The following is a 24,447-nucleotide window of genomic DNA, read 5'->3' on the forward strand; positions in this document are numbered from 1 at the left end:
GGAACTCCGAAAGGACCATGGGGAATAGCGGGCTCCGAAGGAGGCTGGGCACTCTAGAAAGATTTAGGACTACCTGGTGTGCACTGGCTCCTCCCACTATGACCCTCCTCCAAGCCTCAGTTAGGACACTGTGCCCGGACGAGCGTACACAATAAGGAAGGATTTTGAATCCCGGGTAAGACTCATACCAGCCACACCAATCACACCGTACAACTCGTGATATGAATCCCAGTTAACAGTATGAAACAACTGAGCCTCTCAACAGATGGCTCAACAATAACCCGATTTAGTTAACAATAACTATGTACAAGTATTGCAGATAAACCGCACTTGGGATGGGCGCCCAGCATCCACTACGGACTACGAGAAATAGAATTACCGGTGAGTAAATTCTTATTTTCTCTAACGTCCTAGTGGATGCTGGGAACTCCGAAAGTACCATGGGGATTATACCAAAGCTCCCAAACGGGGGGGGGGGGAGAGTGCGGATGACTCTGTAGCACCGAATGAGAGAACTCCAGGTCCTCCTCAGCCAGGGTATCAAATTTGTAGAATTTTGCAAACGTGTTTGCCCCTGACCAAGTAGCTGCTTGGCAAAGTTGTAAAGCTGAGACCCCTCGGGCAGCCGCCCAAGATGAGCCCACCTTCCTAGTGGAATGGGCATTTACAGATTTTGGCTGTGGCAGGTCTGCCACAGAATGAGCAAGCTGAATTGTACTACAAATCCAGCGAGCAATAGTCTGCTTAGAAGCAGGAGCACCCAGCTTGTTGGGTGCATACAGGATAAACAGCGAGTCAGATTTTCTGACTCCAGCCGTCCTGGAAACATATATTTTCAGGGTCTGAACTTCAGGTACTGAAGCTAGTTCTTTTTGAAAGAAAATCGACAGAGCCGAGATCTGTACTTTAATGGAGCCTAGTTTTAGGCCCATATTAACTCCTGCTTGCAGGAAATGCAGAAATCGACCTAGTTGAAATTCCTCTGTTGGGGCCTTTTCGGCCTCACACCATGCAACATACTTCCGCCATATGCGGTGATAATGATTTGCTGTAACCTCTTTTCTAGCTTTAATAAGCGTAGGAATGACTTCCTCCGGAATGCCCTTTTCCTTCAGGATCCGGCGTTCAACCGCCATGCCGTCAAACGCCATGCCGTCAAACCACATCTTTAGATGTGGTCACAATTCTTACAAATATATTTGATATGACACCAATAAAAGGAGATTTATGGTAGACTTACCATTGTTAAATCTTTCTGCGAGGTACACTGGATTGCACAGGGAATAACATCGGGGTGTAGAGTTGGATCTTGGTAAGTCTTGGAACAGACAGGGCCCCTGCTGTAGCAGGTCTTGTCTGAGCGGCAGAGACCACGGGTCCTCTGAGATCATCTCTTGAAGTTCCGGGTACCACGCTTTTCTTGGCCAATCCGGAACCACGAGAATTGTGTTTACACCTCGCTTTCTTATTATTCTCAATACCTTTGGTATGAGAGGTAGAGGAGGGAACACATAAACTGACTGGTACACCCACGGTGTCACTAGAGCGTCCACAGCTATCGCCTGAGGGTCTCTTGACCTGGCGCAATACCTCTCTAGTTTTTTGTTTAGGCGGGACGCCATCATGTCCACCTGTGGACGACCCCACTGATTTACAATCATTTGGAAGACTTCTGGATGAAGTCCCCACTCTCCCGGGTGGAGGTCGTGCCTGCTGAGAAAGTCTGCTTCCCAGTTGTCCACTCCCGGGATGAACACTGCTGACAGTGCTAGTACATGATTTTCCGCCCATCGGAGAATCCTTGTGGCTTCTGCCATTGCCATCCTGCTTCTTGTGCCGCCCTGTCGATTCACATGGGCGACTGCCGTGATGTTGTCTGACTGGATCAGCACCGGCTGGTGTAGGGGCAGGGATTTTGCTTGACTTAGGGCATTGTAATGTAAATGGCCCTTAGTTCCAGAATATTTATGTGAAGGGAAGTCTCCTGACTTGACCATAGTCCTTGGAAGTTTCTTCCCTTTGTGACTGCCCCCCAGCCTCGTAGGCTGGCATCCGTGGTCACCAGGACCCAGTCCTGTATGCCGAATCTGCGGCCCTCCAAAAGATGAGCACTCTGCAGCCACCACAGAAGAGACACCCTGGTTCTTGGGGACAGGGTTATCAAGCGATGCATCTGAAGATGCGATCCGGACCACTTGTCCAACAGGTACCACTGAAAAATCCTGGCATGGAACCTGCCGAATGGAATTGCTTCGTAAGAAGCTACCATCTTTCCCAGGACCCGCGTGCAGTGATGCACCGATACCTGTTTTGGTTTTAGGAGGTCTCTGACTAGAGAAGACAACTCCCTGGCTTTCTCCTCCGGGAGAAACACTTCTTTTTTCTGGACTGTGTCCAGAATCATTCCCAGGAACATTAGACGTGTCGTCGGGACCAGCTGTGACTTTGGGATATTCAGAATCCAGCCGTGCTGGCGCAGCACTTCCTGAGATAGTGCTACTCCCACTAACAACTGTTCCTTGGATCGTGCCTTTATTAGGAGATTGTCCAAGTATGGGATAATTAAAACTTCCTTTTTTCGAAGGAGTATCATCATTTCCGCCATAACCTTGGTAAATACCCTCGGTGCCGTGGAGAGTCCAAACGGCAGCGTCTGGAATTGGTAATGGCAATCCTGTACCACAAATCTGAGGTACTCCTGGTGAGGATGGTAAATGGGGACATGCAGGTAAGCATCCTTGATGTCCAGGGATACCATGTAATCCCCCTCCTCCAGGCTTGCAATAACCGCCCTGAGCGATTCCATCTTGAACTTGAATTTTTTTATGTATGTGTTCAAGGATTTCAAATTTAAAATGGGTCTCACCGAACCGTCCGGTTTCGGCACCACAAATAGTGTGGAATAGTAACCCCGGCCTTGTTGAAGTAGGGGTACCTTGATTATCACCTGCTGGGAATACAGCTTGTGAATCGCTGCTAGCACCGCCTCCCTGTCTGAGGGAGCAATCGGCAAGGCAGATTTTAGGAACCGGTGGGGTGGAGCCGCCTCGAATTCCAGCTTGTACCCCTGAGATACTATTTGAAGGATCCAGGGATCCACCTGTGAGCGAGCCCACTGATCGCTGAATTTCATGAGGCGGGCCCCCACCGTACCTGGCTCCGCCTGTGGAGCCCCACCTTCATGCGGCGGACTTGGAAGAGGAAGCGGGGGAGGACTTTTGCTCCTGGGAACCTGCTGTTTGTTGCAGCCTTTTTCCCCTACCTCTGCCTCTAGAGAGAAAAGACCCTCCTTTTCCCCGCTTGTTTTTCTGGGTCCGAAAGGACTGAACCTGATAAAATGGCGCCTTCTTAGGCTGTGAGGGGACATGGGGTAAAAATGCTGACTTCCCAGACGTTGCTGTGGAAACTAGGTCGGAGAGACCATCCCCAAATAATTCCTCCCCCTTATAAGGCAAAACTTCCATGTGCCTTTTGGAATCTGCATCTCCAGTCCACTGGCGAGTCCATAAGCATCTCCTAGCAGAGATGGACAATGCACTTATTTTAGATGCCAGCCGGCAGACTTCCCTCTGTGCATCTCTCATATATAACACTGAGTCTTTGATATGGTCAATTGTTAGCAGAATCGTGTCTCTGTCTAGTGTGTGTCAATATTTTCTGACAGTTTATCCGACCACGCAGCGGCAGCACTGCACATCCATGCTGACGCAATAGCTGGTCTAAGTATAATGCCTGAGTGTGTATATACAGACTTCAGGATTGCCTCCTGCTTTCTATTAGCAGGTTCCTTAAGGGCGGCCGTATCCTGAGACGGTAGTGCCACCTTTTTAGACAAACGTGTGAGCGCTTTATCCACTCTAGGAGGTGTTTCCCAACGTAACCTATCCTCTGGCGGGAAAGGGAACACCATTAGTACCTTCTTAGGAATTACCAATTTCTTATCAGGGGAAGCCCACGCTTCTTCACACACTTCATTTAATTCATCTGACGGGGGAAAAACTACAGGTAGTTTTTTCTCCCCAAACATAATACCCTTTTTTGTGGTACCTGGATGTAAATCAGAGATATTTAACACCTCTTTCATTGCCTCAATCATGCAGTGAATGGCCTTCATGGGCATTAAATTTGACTCCTCGTCGTCGACACTGGTGTCAGTATCTGTGTCGACATCTACTTGTGCCATCTGAGATAGCAGGCGTTTCAGAGCCCCTGATGACTTTTGAGACACCTGGACAGGCACGAGCTGAGAACTCGGCTGTCCCGCAGTCGGCATGTCGTCAAATTTCTTATGTAATGAGTCTATACGTGCACTCATTTCTTTCCATAAGCACATCCACTCAGGTGTCTGCCCCCCAGGGGGTGACATCCCTTCTAAAGGCATCTGCTCCGCCTCCACCTCATTATCCTCATCAAACATGTCGACACAGCCGTACCGACACACTCCACACACACACAGGGAATGCTCAATATAGAGGACAGGACCCACAAAAGCCCTTTGGGGGGACAGAGTGAGAGTATGCCAGCACACACCAGAGCGCTATATAAGGCAGGGACTAACTGAGTTATGAGCCAGGGAGCTTCCTTCCAGCGGAACTGTGAGGGAAAAATGGCGCCCAGTGTGCTGAGGGAGATAGCTCCGCCCCTTTTCCGCGGCCTATTCTCCCGCTTTTTTCTGGATTCTGGCAGGGGTATTTACCTCATATATAGCCCCTGGGGCTATATATTGAGGTATTTTTGCCAGCCAAGGTGTTTTTATTGCTGCCTCAGGGCGCCCCCCCCCCCCCAGCGCCCTGCACCCTCAGTGACCGGAGTGTGAAGTGTGAGAGGAGCAATGGCGCACAGCTGCAGTGCTGTGCGCTACCTTGGTGAAGACTGATGTCTTCATGCCGCCGATTTTCCGGACCATCTTCTTGCTTCTGGCTCTGTAAGGGGGACGGCGGCGCAGCTCCGGGACCGAACATCAAGGCTGGGCCTGCGGTCGATCCCTCTGGAGCTAATGGTGTCCAGTAGCCTAAGAAGCCCAATCCGGCTGCAAGCAGGCGAGTTCGCTTCTTCTCCCCTTAGTCCCTCGCTGCAGTGAGCCTGTTGCCAGCAGGTCTCACTGAAAATAATAAACCTAAGACTATCTTTCTTCTAAGAGCTCAGGAGAGCCCCTAGTGTGCATCCAACCTCGGCCGGGCACAAAATCTAACTGAGGCTTGGAGGAGGGTCATAGTGGGAGGAGCCAGTGCACACCAGGTATTCCTAAATCTTTCTAGAGTGCCCAGCCTCCTTCGGAGCCCGCTATTCCCCATGGTCCTTTCGGAGTTCCCAGCATCCACTAGGACGTTAGAGAAAATACATTTTTGCATATAGATGAGTTAAGCATTGTAGTGTTACGGATACACTGCTTGCAGGGTTGGACTGGCCCACAGGGGTACAGGGGAAACCACTGGTGGGGTCCACTCCTTCCTCTAGGGATCAGGTTCCAGACTGTGCACATACATGGTAGATATGTTGCATTACACTGCACAAGTCTATTGTGTATTTCAAGCCTCTGTGGGGGTTGGCCACACCCCCTTTGTAGGCTGACCACACCCCTAAGTATAGGTTCCTATCACTGCATTCCCCCGGTGGGCCCTTCATGCCCCAGTCCGACACTGACTGCTTGCATTGCATAATGGCATGTGTAGTGTGACCACAGATTGCCTAAGCCTGGTTACCTTATGTCTCGCACTTGTATAAGGTCTCATAGGTGCAGCAGCTTCATGTATGTGTTCCTAATGCAAGCTTGTGGGGTGTCACTGCAACAGACTGACCAGCCTGTCCTAGCTGTGGAAAGTTACATAATTATTATCCACTTTTTCTCCTTCTCAGAGGTTGGAATATATGAGCGTTCTCCTGACTCACCCACAGTGGGTGTGTTTACAGGAGATAACACATGGCAGTGGGTGGTGACCAGATAACAAGCTGTCTGCTAGGTGCTCAGCATAGACCATAGACAGGAAGCAGAAATATTCAGCCGTATCTGAATCTTTTCATTCTTAAAATACACTGCTCAAAAAAATAAAGGGAACGCTAAAATAACACATCCTAGATCTGAATGAATGAAATATTCTTATTAAATACTTTGTTCTTTACATAGTTGAATGTGCTGACCACAAAATCACACAAATTATCAATGGAAATCAAATTTATTAACCCATGCAGGTCTGCATTTGGAGTCACACTCAAAATTAAAGTGGAAAAACACACTACAGGCTGATCCAACTTTGATGTAATGTCCTTAAAACAAGTCAAAATGAGGCTCAGTAGTGTGTGTGGCCTCCTCGTGCCTGTATGATCTCCCTACAATGCCTGGGTATGCTCCTGCTGAGATGGCGGATGGTCTCCTGAGGGATCTCCTCCCAGACCTGGACTAAAGCATCCACCAACTCCTGGACAGTCTGTTGTGCAACGTGGCGTTGGTGGATGGAGCGAGACATGATGTCCCAGATGTGCTCCGTTGGATTCAGGTCTGGGGAACGGGCGGGCCAGTCCATAGCATCAATGCCATCGTCTTGCAGGAACTGACACACTCCAGCCACATGAGGTCTAGCATTGTCTTGCATTAGGAGGAACACAGGGCCAACCACACCAGAATATGGTCTCACAAGGGGTCTGTCGATCTCATCTCGGTACCAAATGGCAGTCAGGCTACCTCTGGCGAGCACACGGAGGGCTGTGCGGCCCCCCAAAGAAATGCCACCCCACACCATTACTGTCCCACTGCCAAACCGGTCATGCTGGAGGATGTTGCAGGCAGCAGAACGTTCTCCTTGGCGTCTCCAGACTCTGTCACATGTGCTCAGTGAGAACCTGCTTTCATCTGTGAAGAGCACAGGGCGCCAGTGGCGAATTTGCCAATCTTGGTGTTCTCTGGCAAATGCCAAACGTCCTGCACGGTATTGGGCTGTAAGCACAACCCCCACCTGTGGACGTCGGGCCCTCATACCACCCTCATGGAGTCTTTCTGATCATTTAAGTAGACACATGCACATTTGTGGCTTGCTGGAGGTCATTTTGCAGGGCTCTGGCAGTGCTCCTCCTGTTCCTCCTTGCACATAGGCGGAGGTAGCGTTCCTGCTGCTGGGTTGTTGCCCTCCTACGGCCTCCTCCACGCCTCCTCCACGTCTCCTGATTGTACTGGCCTGTCTCCTGGTAGCGCCTCCATGCTCTGGACACTATGCTGACAGACACAGAAAACCTTCTTGCCACAGCTCGCATTGATGTGCCATCCTGGATGAGCTGCACTACCTGAGCCACTTGTGTGGGTTGTAGACTCCGTCTCATGCTACCACTAGAGTGAAAGCACCACCAGCTTTCAAAATTGACCAAAACATCAGCCAGAAAGCATAGGAGCTGAGAAGTGGTCTGTGGTCACCACCTGCAGAACAACTCCTTTATTGGGGGTGTCTTGCTAATTGCCTATAATTTCCACCTGTTGTCTATTCCATTTGCACAACAGCATGTGAAATTGATTGTCAATCAGTGTTGCTTCCTAAGTGGACAGTTTGATTTCACAGACGTGTGATTCACTTGGAGTTACATTGTGTTGTTTAAGTGTTCCCTTTATTTTTTTGAGCAGTGTATATATAAAACCGTTCTTAAGCTTTCATATTTTAATAGCTATTGTATGTATTAATTTAAAACTATATCATTGCATGTCAACAGTTTAGTCCTCAATCTTGGTCATTCACGGAGTACAGATGTTGTTTGGTGTACTTGTGGCCCAAAATGCTTTAGTCCAGATCTGTATTGGATTACGTAGCTGCACATTGCGTTCTGCCTCAGTAAAGAGTAACTAAGGGGTAGACTTACTAAAGTTTTTCTAAAAATGAAAAGCGGTTTTGTCTTTAGAAACCAATGAGATTCTGCTGTTTCTGTAATGCATCCTAGAATTCATAGGGGCCGATTCAGTTGTTTTTGGCATCTAAAAATCCTGTCTAAACAGGACTTTTTAGACGCCCAAACAATTGTCACAATTCAATTGTTAGGCTGTCCATGCACATCACACTCAAACAGATAGGGTTTATCGGTCTAAAACGGCTAAACCCATCTACACTCCCTCTTGGATGCCCAAAGTGCCCAGTTTCAACACTTTTTTTTTTTCTTTTTTTCTCGCACCTCAGGAGGCTGCGAGAAAAAAATTATCCTTCACTGCTGCTGGGTTCCCAAACCTGTTAACAGAACAATTGAATTGCTGCCACTGGGTGCCCTCTAGTGGCGGCTGCAGATAAAACCACTTGAATCAGCCTCATAAACACAATCTGGTTGCTGTGGGCAACATCATCACTTTCTATTTTTAGAGGCTTTATTAAAACTACCCCTAATGCTGGGTACACACCTGGCTGATGGATTGGCCATTTGGCTGATCTGCTGACCTATTTAATGTTTTGTAAGTGCATACATGCTTACCAATCGTCCACCTGATTTGTCGTGCCTGACATCACAACTGGGCATGCATTTAAATGTGCCCACCCATGAGGGATGTCTGTCACCAGTGGTCCCTGCAGCAAACGTTGCACCAATATAGCTGTAGCCATATCGACCATCGGCTGCGCTGCAGGACCGACGCAATATGTCTGTCAACAAAGTCGTTCTTGGACATATTGAGGGTACACACCCGCTGACAGGCTTGGAATATATTGGCTGGTTGCTTAAGCGGCCAATCTATTCCTCAGCACGTACCCAGCTTTAGTAATTATAATCATCTCTTCCATACTTCTTATCAAAACACAGTTCAGATGGGCCATCAGTGTTGTTTTTTTTTGTTTGTTCTTTCCAATATGTATGTATGCATGCATGTATGTGTGTGTGTGTGTGTGTGTGTGTATGTATGTATATATATATATATATATATATATATCTATCTGGGCCGGCAGTTTCCGGCCAGAGAGGATAGCGGCATCGCTGCGGTAGGCGAGGAAGGAGAGCGAAAAGGAGAACAGGTGAAGTCACGGCAGGAAACATTGGTGGATCCATATATATTTTCCCAAAGACAGTGCTGAATTCACACCACGTTCCCAAACGGACTGCTGGATCTCCACTTAATTGCACATTCGCGGGCCATTTGTCTATGCAGCATAGTCTGACCAATCAGGTGACTCTGTCCAGTGATATTCCAACCACTACAGAATTCTGTGGGCATCTAAGGGGTATATGCAATTGCGGTCGAATTCCCGAAATTGTCGAATTTCGGGTCATTTTCGACCCCCAAAAAAATTCGCCTATGCAATTCAGTGCTTTCCGACCAAAAAACGGACTTTCAAAATTCGACTTTTTGAAATTCGAATTTTTGCAAATTCGACTTTTCTGCAATGATATAAGTGCTGCAATTCGACCAAAGCATATTCAATTCAAGTTTGGAAATTCGACAGCAGTGCTTTTAGACAGCAAATTCGTCATTTTCAATCCGCCACACTTTGGAGGGTGAAAACAAATTAAAAAATTTTAAACATGGTTTTTTTTGTGTTTTTTTTTTTGGGAATAGCAGATCTATTTATATTAGAAGGGATTAGGTACTTTTTTTTTTTTTTTTTGGAGGCACAAATATTATTTATAATTTTTAAAAAATATTATTATTTTTTTTTTTTTTATTGCTGGAACGGTACAATCTGAAAAAAAAATTGCGTGGGGTCCCCCCTCCAAAGCATAACCAGCCTCGGGCTCTTCGAGCTGGTCCTGGTTCTAAAAATGCGGGGAAAAAATTGACAGGGGATCCCCCGTATTTTTAAAACCAGCACCGGGCTCTGCGCCTGGTGCTGGTGCCAAAAATAGGGGGGACAAAAAGAGTAGGGGTCCCCCGTATTTTTAACACCAGCATCGGGCTCCACTAGCTGGACAGATAATGCCACAGCCGGGGGTCACTTTTATGCCGTGCCCTGCGGCCGTGGCATTAAATATCCAACTAGTCACCCCTGGCCAGGGTACCCTGGGGGAGTGGGGACCCCTTCAATCAAGGGGTCCCAAGCCACCCAAGGGCCAGGGGTGAAGCCCGAGGCTGTCCCTCCCCCCATCCAATGGGCTGCGGATGGGAGGGCTGATAGCCTTTTGAGATAAATAATAGATATTGTTTTTTCCAGTAGTACTACAAGTCCCAGCAAGCCTCCCCCGCAAGCTGGTACTTGGAGAACCACAAGTACCAGCATGCGGGAGAAAAACGGGCCCGCTGGTACCTGTAGTACTACTGGAAAAAAAATACCCAAATAAAAACAGGACACACACACCGTGAAAGTAAAACTTTATTTCTTACGTCGACACACACATACTTACCTATGTTCACACGCCGACATCGGTCCTCTTCTCCATGTAGAATCCAGGGGTACCTGAAAAAAAAGATCAATATACTCACCTCAGCCATGGTCCAGAGATACATCCACGTACTTGTAGAAAATAACAAACCGCAAATACCCGACCAAACGGACTGAAAGGGGTCCCATGCTGACACATGGGACCCCTATCCCCGAATGCAGAGAGACCTGTCAGTGACAGCTGTCACAGAAAGGTCTCTATAGCCAATCAGGAAGCGCAACTTCGTTGCGCTCATCTGATTGGCTCTGTGCGTCTGAGCAGACAGCGCATCGCACAGCCCAGTCCATTATATTCAATGGTGGGAACTTAGCGGCTAGCGGTGAGGTCACCCGCCGGTCAGCGGCTGACCGGCGGGTGACCCCCCCGCTAGCCGCTAAGTTCCCACCATTGAAAGTAATGGAGCGGCTTTGCGATGCGCTGTCACATCACAGACAGCGCACAGCCAATCAGATGAGCGCCACGGAAGTAGCGCTTCCTGATTGGCTGAAGGGACTTCAGTGACAGGAGTCACGTGATGTCCCGGCATTCGGGAGAAAGGGGTCTGATGTGAAAGCATTGGACCCCTTTCTAGTCCGGTATGGATCGGTGTTCGTTTTTTTGTTTTGCCAAGTACGTGGATTATCTCTGGACCTGGATGTACCTCTGGACGCTGGAAGGTGAGTATAATTTTTTCACAGGTACCTCGGATCGTATGAGACCGTGGCAGTCGGCGTGTCAACATAGGTAAGTATGTGTGTGTCGGCGTATGAAATAAAGTTTTACTTTCACGGTGTGTGTGTCCTGTTTTTATTTGGGTATTTTTTTTCCAGTAGTACTACAGGTACCAGCGGGCCCGTTTTTCTCCCGCATGCTGGTACTTGTGGTTCTCCAAGTACCAGCTTGCGGGGGAGGCTTGCTGGGACTTGTAGTACTAATGGAAAAAACAATATCTTTTTATTATCACAAAAGGCTATCAGCCCCCCCATCCGCAGCCCATTGGATGGGGGGGGGGGGGCAGCCTCGGGCTTCACCCCTGGCCCTTGGGTGGCTGGGGGGGGGGGGGACCCCTTGATTGTAGGGGTCCCCACTCCCCCAGGGTACCCTGGCCAGGGGTGACTAGTTGGGTAGTTAATGCCACGGCCGCAGGGCACGGCATAAAAGTGACCCCCGGCTGTGGCATTATCTGTCCAGCTAGTGGAGCCCGATGCTGGTGTTAAAAATACGGGGGACCCCTACTCTTTTTGTCCCCCGTATTTTTGGCACCAGCACCAGGCGCAGAGCCCGGTGCTGGTTTTAAAAATACGGGGGATCCCTGCCCAATTTTTCCCCTGCATTTTTAGAACCAGGACCAGCTCGAAGAGCCCGAGGCTGGTTATGCTTTGGAGGGGGGACCCCACGCCATTTTTTTTTCCGGGTTTTTCCCGTTTTTTAAAATCGCGGCAAAATCCGCCAAATCGGCCGATTTTCGCCCGCGATTCTGGCGAATCCGTTTTTCATTGAAAATGGTGAATTCCGGAAGCCACCTTCCGGAATTCACCTGGCGAATTTAGTTGAATTAAAAAACGGCGAAAAATTGCCGCGATTCGCCGTGAATTGCATATACCCCTAAGTCTTTGCAACTGAAATATCCTGCTTCAAAGAAGCATCGCCTGAATTTAGCTTCTCTGGTTTTCAGATAAGTTTTTTAACTGATTGTAATATACCCACTCTTGATACCTTCATTTATATTCACCTTGTTATACAATCTACACTCTTGGGTGCTTATTTTCACCAATTCCTTGAGATATATATATATATATATATATATATATATTACATACATTATGCGTTGTTATTATTATTAAAAACTGTCTGTTTAATTTTATATTTTTTGGCTCATAAATTATAAGTTTTAGTATATGTTCTTTTAACCAACAATAGTCGCCGGTACCCTTATCCCCCCATTATATACTCTCTTCAGCAGTACTGTACCAGTATTGCAATCTTAAGGGGTGGCAGACACCTCTAATGAGGTTTTGTGTGTTTTTAGCATTTTTTGTAAACTTTTCATTACTGAGATCATATCCCACAAGTGGCGCTGTATCATTTTGCTACACAATTGTCTTTTGGTACATTGATATAGCAGCCTGGTGAGCCAAGTATCCAGTACTAGATCAGAATGTTTGGAAACACTGATCGCACGGGCAAAAGAAATGATTTATGCCAAAAAATATTTAATGAAAACAAGCAGGTGGACGCTCCAACACCCTCACAAGATCTAGATCTATTCTGGGGTATGGAGAAACTCTTTATTAAAGAAGTAAAAGCATGGTGGGATGTCAAAGGCCTGGAACATTACATCACAGTCAATCGAGTACCCAGAGGCCTGAGACTCCTCAAACAACCCACGTCTGGTCTAATGGATACAGACTTTATAGAAGAATGGGATTCCATCTTGCACAAATGTTCTATCGACCTCATGAAACTTCTCATCTGCAAAAAGAAGGATGTCCTGGCAGAATTAGAGGTCAAAATAAAGGTGAAAGAATCCGAAATGATCGGATTCAAGGACAAGGAGGACTATATTATCAATGAAAAAGTACTAAACAAGAAATTAGAGCATGTGGAAGGGGAAGTCATTAAAGGGAAGGATAAGAAATTTTTTCGGGACAAAAATGACTACATTCAAGGACACATGAAAAACTGGAGCAGATTCAAGGCTCCCGGCCATCAATCCAGTGGAGTGGGGAGGTACCAATGGAAGACGGTACCTAACAAAGGGAGGAAAACCAGGACCAGTAGTGAGGATTCCCCATCGAACCCACACATAAGAACAATAAACAGATTCTCTACCCTACAAAGAAGAGACTCCACAGGGGACCAGGATTTTTTATCGGCAAGGACATGGTGAGAAACATGGTGAGAGAGGACAGCAGACAGGCATTTCCAATGAAAAGAAGACTTATAGAGGAAGAGGAAAACGGGGCGGTAGGAGGGAGAGAGCAGAAAAGAAGAAATCTGCATTAGCCGTACCACGGGACAAATGCATTTTTAACCTATCCAAGCACGTTTTAACGGAACCAGAGGTAACACTCCTCAGCAAAGGCTTGTCTTTTGCACCAACGAGTGGTCTGAACAAATTCGAGACTTTTATCGACCTAAATAAATTTGTGAGAAAATTAACTTTAAAGAGACATTTCCTGCGCAAAGAAGACGCTGTTATAAACAACTATGAGGAGCGTTCCAAGTCTGGCCTCAAACCAACATCAAAATATTACCCTCTGGAGTCCAAGGTAAGCAACTTTAGCATCTTTTATGATATGGTGAGAAAGGACATATGTGACACTGAACAGAAACCGGCTGAAGCAAGATATTTGGGGAACCGTGAATGTGAAGCACTGATAAAACTACAGAAAAACAACAACATAGTCATAAAGCAGGCTGACAAAGGGGGGGGGGGGGGGGTTGGTTGGTTATAATGGACTATGACCTCTATACTAAAGAGGCACTAAGACTACTTGGGGATACCAACTGTTATACACCACTACAGGGTGACCCAAAGGAACCCTTTTTGGAAGAGTTAAGGACCATACTTCTGCATGGCCTACGAAAAAACGTGGTAACAAAGGAGGAATACCAGTATCTCTTACAATCCAATCCCATCACCCCCATTTTTTACTTCCTACCGAAAATCCACAAATCCCTGACTAATCCACCCGGTAGACCAATAGTGGCGGGCATTGGTTCACTGACCTCCAATCTATCAGAGTATGTGGATGTTTTTTTGAAAAAGTACGTGACCGCATTGCCATCATATCTAAAGGACACGACATCGATACTCAACATAATCAGAACAGTGGAATGGAAGGACACGTGTATATATAGGCGACAGTGGATGTTCAATCCTTATATACATGCATTGAACACTCCAAGGGCATAGCTGCATGCAGGGAATACCTGGACAACGATCCAGACCCGACTTCCATCCACCAAGATTTTATTTGTGATCTTATGCTTTTTATCCTCAGCCATAATTATTTTAAGTTTCTTAACCAGTTTTACCTACAATGTTGCAGCACAGCTATGGGGACAATTTTTGCCCCAAGCTTTGCTAATCTATTCATGGCATGTTGGGAACGAACATACGTCTACAGTTCAAGTGCTTTTAAGGAGAATGTGATACTATACAGGCGATACATCAATGACATTTTAATCATTTGGAACGGCACTGTTGAATCTTTTACTGAGTTTTTAAGTATGATGGGAAATAATGATCTGAACTTGACCTTTACCTCGAAAACTAATGACAAATCAGTTGAATATCTGGACTTGATTTTAACCGGTGAAAATGGAGGCATCACCACTAAGAACTATATTAAAGAGGTGGATATGAACAGTTATTTGCACTATAAAAGCAACCACCTCCAGAAGTGGAAGGATAACATCCCGGCATTACAGTTCTCAAGGATAGAAAGGAACTGCACGCATTCTAAGGACTGTGATGACCAACTGGAGATTTACAGCAAAAGATTCAAGGACAAGGAGTACCCGGGGCCCATTCTTGAGGAAGCCTTAGAAAAGACAAGGAATGTGGACAGAGAAGACCTACTGAAGTATAAACCAGAGACAGAAGGATTCAGTTGCTTTTATCACCACCTACAGCCAACATGAGAAGACCATCAGAAATTCGCTCAAGACCCACTGGAATATTCTCCTCATGGACCCAGTACTTAAGGACATCCTACCGCCTGAACCAGTACTCATCTTCAAAAAATCCAGAAACCTGAAGGACCACCTTGCACCCAGTTTATTAAAGGAGAAGCACACCAGGAACACCCCGATGCTCAAGCGTGTGGGTTCTTTCAAGTGTGGGAAATGCAACATATGTAAATACTTGCATCCAAATCGGAAAACTTTCAGTGGTATGGATGACAAGAAGCAGTACACCATAAAAGAATTCATGAACTGTAATACTATGTCCGTGATCTACCTACTAGAATGCCCTTGCAATAAGAAGTACGTGGGCAAGACTAAAAGACCGTTAAAAATGAGGATCCAGGAACACGTGAGAAATATTAAGAACAAGGTGGAGAGCCATACTGTTTCCAGACATTTCACGTTACGACATAACTCCAATCCTGAGGATCTCACGTTCAAGGCGATTGAACATGTCTGTCTGGGAGAGAGAGGAGGTGACCTCGCGAACAAACTCTCGAGAAGGGAGATGTACTGGATATTCCAGCTGCAGACCTTGCAACCGATGGGTCTGAACGAGGGATATGAGATTGCACCTTTTTATGAGGTGCTGTATCCTCTCATTTTTCTTGCATTTCTCATTCCTCGCTTTATTTTCTTCTTCTATTCTTTTCTCGCCACAACTTGTTCTTGTCTTTGGTATCTCTTGTAAACTATAATAAAGATATTACTCACCAGGACTCAAGTGTTATCGCACGATCGGGTTCTGGTGTTAAGATGTCTACTTTCGCGTACAGTCAAACCACACTGGCACACCCAATCTCGTCCGATCTCGGAAGCTAAGCAGTGTTTGGGCCTGACTAGTACCAGAGAGGGGGACCGTCTGGGAAGATCGGGTACTGTAAGGACTGACAAATGACGTCAAGCCAACTAGTGACCGATCTGTTATCACTTGATAAACACTAGGTCCACACTATTCACGGTTCACTCTATTATATGACATTCTTGATTCGCATCCAATACTTTTCATTTATTTATTGTCTACTACATATGGAGCACTCACTCTGTGTATGTATACCCTCGCAGCATCACCCCCCTCATACGTCCTATATAGGAGTTCATCCTTCAATATACTACTCTGCACCTGGTTCTTCGCCCTTTTCCTCTCTAATTGTAATTTCATAACCTCCCCCCTTCTTTGTTTAAACCAATAGTATGGTCACCATAAAATCACCACTCTAATCAAAAATGAATTGACACGTTTTTAGACACAAGTATTGCAGTGTTTACGCATGTTATAATAATGCTTAATATGTGGGCCATTAAGATATCCCCCCCCCCCCCCCCCCTATACACAAATGTTGCAGCGTTTGCACATGTTATAATATTGTTTATTATGTGGACCATTAAGATATCCCCATTCCCCTATGTAGCAGTCTCCAATACCTGTGGAAAACCAGTACATAGATTTCACTTTATTTTTCTGTCTGTTCTATTTACATGGGACCGTTGCCATGGATACCGCAAAACCACGTTATCTGGGTCTCCTAAGACTCCTTAAAGATGGCCACCGCATTTGCTGCATTTCCTATGGAGTTTCTCCCCAACAACATGGCTGCCACAGCACCTGATGGGATGGACATACACTTTATTGTGACCTGCACTGAGTCTGCTGCTATCAAGGAGGGACTGCAGGCACATGCGCAGTGATCGAGGATCGCCGCCGGCGCATGCGCACCAGCGAACCGGAAGTGGGGCGAAAATACCCGGAGTCACGTGACGCGCTACCTCCGTCACCGGAAGTGTGGCGGAAGTGCCGCACTTTACTACATTTCAGCAATATTGAACATTTTAAGCAATGTCTGCACCATGTAAACCACTCGTTTTTATTAAGAACATGCATACTGTGACCCCTAGTTCCTTGGGCTGTGCTATGTTTGATTGTCTTTGAATGTTTTTTAGGTAAATGTTTTTATTGGATCACATGACCAATTAGAACATCATTAACCCTGAGCTAGTATTGCCAGGGGTATAAATAGGCATGCAATCTCATTCTGTCCCTACCCCTTGAAGAAGTCTGGTGTGAAGAAACGCGTTGGGTTCCCTGCAGTGACCCCCTTGCCTATTTTAAGTTAAGTTATAACTCCTTATCTGACCTTTATGTTTTTATCAATATTTGGCAAACTTTTATGTTTTATCCCATTTCTTATGCGTTATTATTATTAAAAACTGTCTGTTTAATTTTATATTTTTTGGCTCATAAATTATAAGTTTTAGTTTATGTTCTTTTAACCAACAATAGTCGCCGGTAACCTTATCCCCCCATTATGTGTGTGTGTGTGTGTGTGTGTGTGTGTGTGTGTGTGTGTGTGTGTGTGTGTGTGTGTGTATATATATATATATATATATATATATATATATATATATATATATATACAAAATAGAGAATTCAGCACTCACCATAGCAAGCTCACTTGTCCTCACAACATCAATAAATAAATGATGGGGGTTTAGTTGGTGGATTGGCCAATGCACGGAAGCCTGCATACCGATTTTCAAGGTACCCCACCTTCATGCAGGTCCTACACTATCACAAAGCCTAAAGAATTAAAACCTGGCAACTGTATCACATATAATATAACTGCAAATATGCCCACTAGGTTTAATGTATGCCTGCCACATATCTAGTGGCTTTTAAAGGCATACTAGTCACCTGACACAGCTGATAAATTACTAAGGAGCAGCTGACACAGGTTTAGAACAATTAAGATTACACAGGGGTGCATGAAAAGGCCTGTGACCATGGTTAATAAGAGTTAACCAAAGATTAACCCCAAAATATACAAACAAATATAGAAAACCACAGCACTCGCCACCCCAGAAGCGGGGTGCAGTGTCTGCACTCACCACTCATAGGGTGGGGTGCATGCAGCCCATGGCCACCTACCCAAATACATACAAAATAGAGAATTCAGCACTCACCATAGCAAGCTCACTTGTCCTCACAACATCAATAAATAAATGATGGGGGTTTAGTTGGTGGATTGGCCAATGCACGGAAGCCTGCATACCGATTTTCAAGGTACCCCACCTTCATGCAGGTCCTACACTATCACAAAGCCTAAAGAATTAAAACCTGGCAACTGTATCACATATAATATAACTGCAAATATGCCCACTAGGTTTAATGTATGCCTGCCACATATCTAGTGGCTTTTAAAGGCATACTAGTCACCTGACACAGCTGATAAATTACTAAGGAGCAGCTGACACAGGTTTAGAACAATTAAGATTACACAGGGGTGCATGAAAAGGCCTGTGACCATGGTTAATAAGAGTTAACCAAAGATTAACCCCAAAATATACAAACAAATATAGAAAACCACAGCACTCGCCACCCCAGAAGCGGGGTGCAGTGTCTGCACTCACCACTCATAGGGTGGGGTGCATGCAGCCCATGGCCACCTACCCAAATACATACAAAATAGAGAATTCAGCACTCACCATAGCAAGCTCACTTGTCCTCACAACATCAATAAATAAATGATGGGGGTTTAGTTGGTGGATTGGCCAATGCACGGAAGCCTGCATACCGATTTTCAAGGTACCCCACCTTCATGCAGGTCCTACACTATCACAAAGCCTAAAGAATTAAAACCTGGCAACTGTATCACATATAATATAACTGCAAATATGCCCACTAGGTTTAATGTATGCCTGCCACATATCTAGTGGCTTTTAAAGGCATACTAGTCACCTGACACAGCTGATAAATTACTAAGGAGCAGCTGACACAGGTTTAGAACAATTAAGATTACACAGGGGTGCATGAAAAGGCCTGTGACCATGGTTAATAAGAGTTAACCAAAGATTAACCCCAAAATATACAAACAAATATAGAAAACCACAGCACTCGCCACCCCAGAAGCGGGGTGCAGTGTCTGCACTCACCACTCATAGGGTGGGGTGCATGCAGCCCATGGCCACCTACCCAAATACATACAAAATAGAGAATTCAGCACTCACCATAGCAAGCTCACTTGTCCTCACAACATCAATAAATAAATGATGGGGGTTTAGTTGGTGGATTGGCCAATGCACGGAAGCCTGCATACCGATTTTCAAGGTACCCCACCTTCATGCAGGTCCTACACTATCACAAAGCCTAAAGAATTAAAACCTGGCAACTGTATCACATATAATATAACTGCAAATATGAGTGGTGAGTGCAGACACTGCACCCCGCTTCTGGGGTGGCGAGTGCTGTGGTTTTCTATATTTGTTTGTATATTTTGGGGTTAATCTTTGGTTAACTCTTATTAACCATGGTCACAGGCCTTTTCATGCACCCCTGTGTAATCTTAATTGTTCTAAACCTGTGTCAGCTGCTCCTTAGTAATTTATCAGCTGTGTCAGGTGACTAGTATGCCTTTAAAAGCCACTAGATATGTGGCAGGCATACATTAAACCTAGTGGGCATATTTGCAGTTATATTATATGTGATACAGTTGCCAGGTTTTAATTCTTTAGGCTTTGTGATAGTGTAGGACCTGCATGAAGGTGGGGTACCTTGAAAATCGGTATGCAGGCTTCCGTGCATTGGCCAATCCACCAACTAAACCCCCATCATTTATTTATTGATGTTGTGAGGACAAGTGAGCTTGCTATGGTGAGTGCTGAATTCTCTATTTTGTATGTATTTGGGTAGGTGGCCATGGGCTGCATGCACCCCACCCTATGAGTGGTGAGTGCAGACACTGCACCCCGCTTCTGGGGTGGCGAGTGCTGTGGTTTTCTATATTTGTTTGTATGTATATATATATATATATATATATATATATATATATATATATATATGTGTGTATGTATATCTATCTAGGCCCAGGTAATTTGTACCCTCTCCCCCCCTCTTGGCGCCACTGGTTTTCACTGAGCCGACCTACATTACCTCCAGCTCAGACACAGGAATTAAAATGACCCTGTTAGCTCTATGCAAGCACTGTGGACGTTCAGATAACAGAACACTTACAATGTTGACCTTTAACTTAACGTCTAGCATATTTCAGAAGTAGAAGTGCATGCCTGCCATTTGTGGAGTATTGATATTATGTCAGTCATTTTTAGATACGGTTACAAAACACACATTCAAAGCTTGAACTTAAACTTTCCATTTTATCTCTGTAATAAAAAGGTTGACAGGAAAAAATACAGTGTACGATTAGTCTTACCGTTCTATTCCTTTAAACCGGGACACATGAATTACACAGGTTCTGTGGCTGATTGAAACCAAGAGAAATGCAGGCTTGAATTTAGCCAGCCACAGAACCTGTGTAATTCATGAGTGTCCCAGTTTAAAAGGATAGTATGGTAAGCTGGGATCAGTATGAGTTACCGACGATCGCTGCGCTCGCCACAGGTTCTATTCCCACTCCATGGGTGTTGTGGACACCCACAAGTGGAAATTGCCCCTGTTAGCCGGGATTCCAGCTGGCTGCATTGTCAGCGGCCGGGATCCCAGTGTCTGTATCGTGATTGCCGGGATTCCGACTGTCAGCAACTTCACTAGATACCAGTAAGCCTATATATTGGTATATACAAAATATATTTCTCTAACGTCCTAGAGGATGCTGGGGACTCCGTAAGGACCATGGGGAATAGACTGGCTCCGCAGGAGATAGGGCACTTTAAGAAAGACTTTGGATTCTGGGTGTGCACTGGCTCCTCCCTCTATGCCCCTCCTCCAGACCTCAGTTTCAGACTGTGCCCAGAGGAGAATGGGTGCACTGCAGGGAGCTCTCCAGAGTTTCCTGCTTAGAAAGCATTTTTGTTTGGATTTTTTTCTCTTTTTCAGGGAGCACTGCTGGCAACAGGCTCCCTGCATCGAGGGACTGCGGAGAGAGGAGCAGACCTACTTAAATGATAGGCTCTGCTTCCTCGGCTACTGGACACCATTAGCTCCAGAGGGAGTGAACACAGGTTCATCCTGGGCGTTCACCCCCAGAGCCGCGCCGCCGTTCTCCTCACAGAGCCAGAAGACGTCTAAGGCGGCAGAAGCCTTCAGTGCTTCACAGAGGTAACACACAGCACCGCAGCTGTGCGTCATTGCTCCCATACACCTCACACACTCCGGTCACTGTACGGGTGCAGGGCGCAGGGGGGGCGCCCTGGGCAGCAATAAAACACCTCTCATATGGCAAAAGTCTATATACATGTACAGGTGGGCACTGTACATGTATATAAAAGAGCCCCCGCCATCTTTTTAGTAAGTTTGAGCGGGACAGAAGCCTGCCGCCGAGGGGGCGGGGCTTCTCTCTCAGCACTCACCAGCGCCATTTTCTCTCCACAGCACCGCTGAGAGGAAGCTCCCCGGACTCTCCCCTGCTTGGCACACGGTGTAAGGGGGTTTTAAAGTAGAGGGGGGGCACATTATTGGCGTTTACACATTAAGCAGCGCTACTGGGTAAACATTTTGTGTTTCTCCTGGGTCATATAGCGCTGGTGTGTGTGCTGGCATACTCTCTCTCTGTTTCTCCAAGGGGCCTCAGGAGGAACCTGTTTTCAGAAAAGAGATTCCCTGTGTGTGTTAAGTGTGTTGGTACGTGTGTGTCGACATGTTTGACGAGGAAGGCTCACCTAAGGAGGAGGGGGAGTGCATGATTGCCAGGTCGCCGTCGGCAATGCCGACACTGGACTGGGTGGATATGTGGAATGTCTTGAATGCAAATGTAAATTTACTGCATAAACGGTTAGACAAGTCTGAAGCTAGGGATCAGTCAGGTAGTCAGACCATGCCTGTCCCTGTGGCACCAGGACCGTCGGGGTCTCAAAAATGCACCATATCCCAGATCACTGACACAGAAACCGACAGATACTGACTCTAGTGTCGACTATGAGGATGCAAAATTGCAACCAAAGGTGGCAAAAGGCATTCGTTACATGATTATGGCCATTAAAGAGGTTTTGCATATCACTGAGGAACCCCCTGTCCCTGACACGAGGGTTCACATGTATAAAGGGAAAAAGCCTGAGGTCACTTTTCCGTCCTCATTTGAGCTAAGCGACTTGTGCGAAAAGGCTTGGGAATCTCCAGATAGACTACAAGTTCCCAAAAGGATTCTTATGGCGTATCCCTTTCCACAAAAGGACAGGATACGATGGGAATCTTCACCTAAGGTAGACAAGGCGCTGACACGCTTATCCAAGAAGGTGGCACTGCCTTCTCAGGATACAGCTTCCCTCAAGGATCCTGCTGATCGTAAGCAGGAGGTTACCATGAAGCACATTTACACACATTCCGGTACTATCGTTAGACCGGCTATGGCATCGGCCTGGGTTTGTAGTGCTGTCGCAGCATGGATAGATTCCTTATCTACGGAACTTGACACCCTATATAAGGATACCATTCTAATGACCCTAGAGCATATCAAAGATGCTGCTTTATATATGAGGGATGCTCAAAGACATTTGCTTACTAAGCTCCAGAATAAATGCTATGTCTATTTCTGCTAGGCGACTCTTGTGGACCCGACAGTGGACGGGGGATGCCGACTCAAAGCGGCATATGGAGTCGTTGCCTTACAAGGGGGAGGAGTTGTTTGGAGAAGGCCTCTCGGACCTTGTCTCTACTGCTACGGCCGGTAATTTCTTACCTTATGTCCCCCCGCAACATATTAAAAAGGCACCTCATTATCAAATGCAGTCCTTTTGTTCCAATAAAAGCAAGAAGGTACGGGGATCGTCCTTCCTTGCCAGAGGAAAAGGCAAGGGAAAAAAGCTGCATACAGCTAGTTCCCATGAGCAGAAGTCCTCCCCTACATCTGCAAAGTCCACCGCATGACGCTGGGGCTTCCCGGGGGGGAGTCGGCTCAAGTGGGGGCAGGTCTGGGTTCACTCACAGGTGGATCCCTGGGCTATAGAGATTGTTTCTCAGGGATACAGGCTGGAATTCGAAGACGTGCCTCCTCGTCGGTTTTTCAAATCTGCTCTGCCAGCTTCCCCGTCAGAGAGGGAGTTAGTGTTGACTGCAATTCAAAAATTGTATCTTCAACAGGTGATAGTCAAAGTTCCTCTTCTCCAGCAAGGAAAGGGGTATTACTCAACCCTGTTTGTGGTCCCGAAACCGGACGGTTCGGTCAGGCCCATTTTGAATCTAAAATCCCTGAACTTGTACTTGAAAAAGTTCAAGTTCAAGATGGAATCGCTCAGAGCGGTCATCGCTAGCCTGGAGGGGGGGGGGGGGGATTGGATGGTGTCCCTGGACATAAAGGATGCATACCTTCATGTTCCGATTTTCCCTCCTCACCAGGCGTTCCTGAGATTTGCAGTACAGGACTGTCATTACCAATTTCAGACGTTGCCGTTTGGGCTTTCCACAGCCCCGAGAATTTTCACCAAGGTAATGGCGGAAATGATGGTGCTCCTGCGCAAGCAGGGGGTCACAATTATCCCATACTTGGACGATCTCCTCATAAAGGCGAGATCTCTGGAGAAGTTGCTGGACAGCGTTTCGCTGTCGGTGAGAATGTTGCAAAGGCACGGCTGGATTCTCAATATACCGAAGTCCCAGCTAGTCCCTACAACACGTCTGACCTTTCTGGGCCTGATTCTAGACACAGACCAGAAAAAGGTTTTTCTTCCGATGGAAAAGGCTCAGGAGCTCATAGCCCTGGTCAGGAACCTATTAAAGCTAAAAAAGGTTTCAGTGCATCACTGCACGCGCGTCCTGGGGAAGATGGTGGCATCGTACGAGGCCATCCCCTTCGGAAGGTTCCATGCGAGGACCTTTCAATGGGATCTACTGGACAAATGGTCCGGGTCCCATTTACAAATGCATCAAAGGATCACCCTGTCTTCCAGAGCCAGAGTATCTCTCCTGTGGTGGCTGCACAATGCTCACCTCCTAGATGGCCGCAGGTTCGGAATTCAGGACTGGATCCTGGTGACCACGGACGCAAGCCTCCGAGGTTGGGGAGCAGTCACACTGGGAAGAAATTTCCAAGGTCTCTGGTCAAATCTGGAGACTTGTCTCCACATCAACGTCCTGGAGTTGAGGGCCATATCCAACGCCCTACGCCAAGCGGAGGCATGGCTTCGGAACAAACCGGTTCTGATTCAGTCGGACAATGTCACAGCAGTGGCTCATGTAAACCGCCAAGGCGGCACAAGGAGCAGAGTGGCCATGGCAGAAACGACCAGGATTCTTTGCTGGACGGAAGGCCATGTAAGCGCCCTAGCAGCAGTATTCATCCCGGGGGTGGACAACTGGGAAGCGGACTTCCTCAGCAGACACGACCTGCATCCGGGAGAGTAGGGACTTCATCCAGAAGTCTTCGCACAGATCGTGGGTCGGTGGGGACTGCCTCAGATAGACATGATGGCATCCCGTCTCAACAAAAAGCTAAAGCGGTATTGCGCCAGGTCAAGAGACCCTCAGGCGGTAGCGGTGGACGCTCTAGTGACACC

General features: G+C 46.6%; 1 protein-coding gene and 1 pseudogene across 2 annotated transcripts in view; both read left to right on the forward strand.

Moving 5' to 3' along the window:
* Window positions 1-24,447, forward strand: part of LOC134966421 (tyrosine-protein phosphatase non-receptor type 11-like) — a 373,757-nt gene that overhangs the window by 130,552 nt on the left and 218,758 nt on the right. The gene's annotated exons all lie outside the window — the stretch shown is intronic.
* On the forward strand, window positions 15,775-15,893 carry LOC134968350 (5S ribosomal RNA; annotated as a pseudogene).

This window comes from Pseudophryne corroboree, chromosome 10, assembly GCF_028390025.1.
Source record: "Pseudophryne corroboree isolate aPseCor3 chromosome 10, aPseCor3.hap2, whole genome shotgun sequence".
NCBI classification, from domain to species: Eukaryota; Metazoa; Chordata; class Amphibia; order Anura; family Myobatrachidae; genus Pseudophryne; species Pseudophryne corroboree.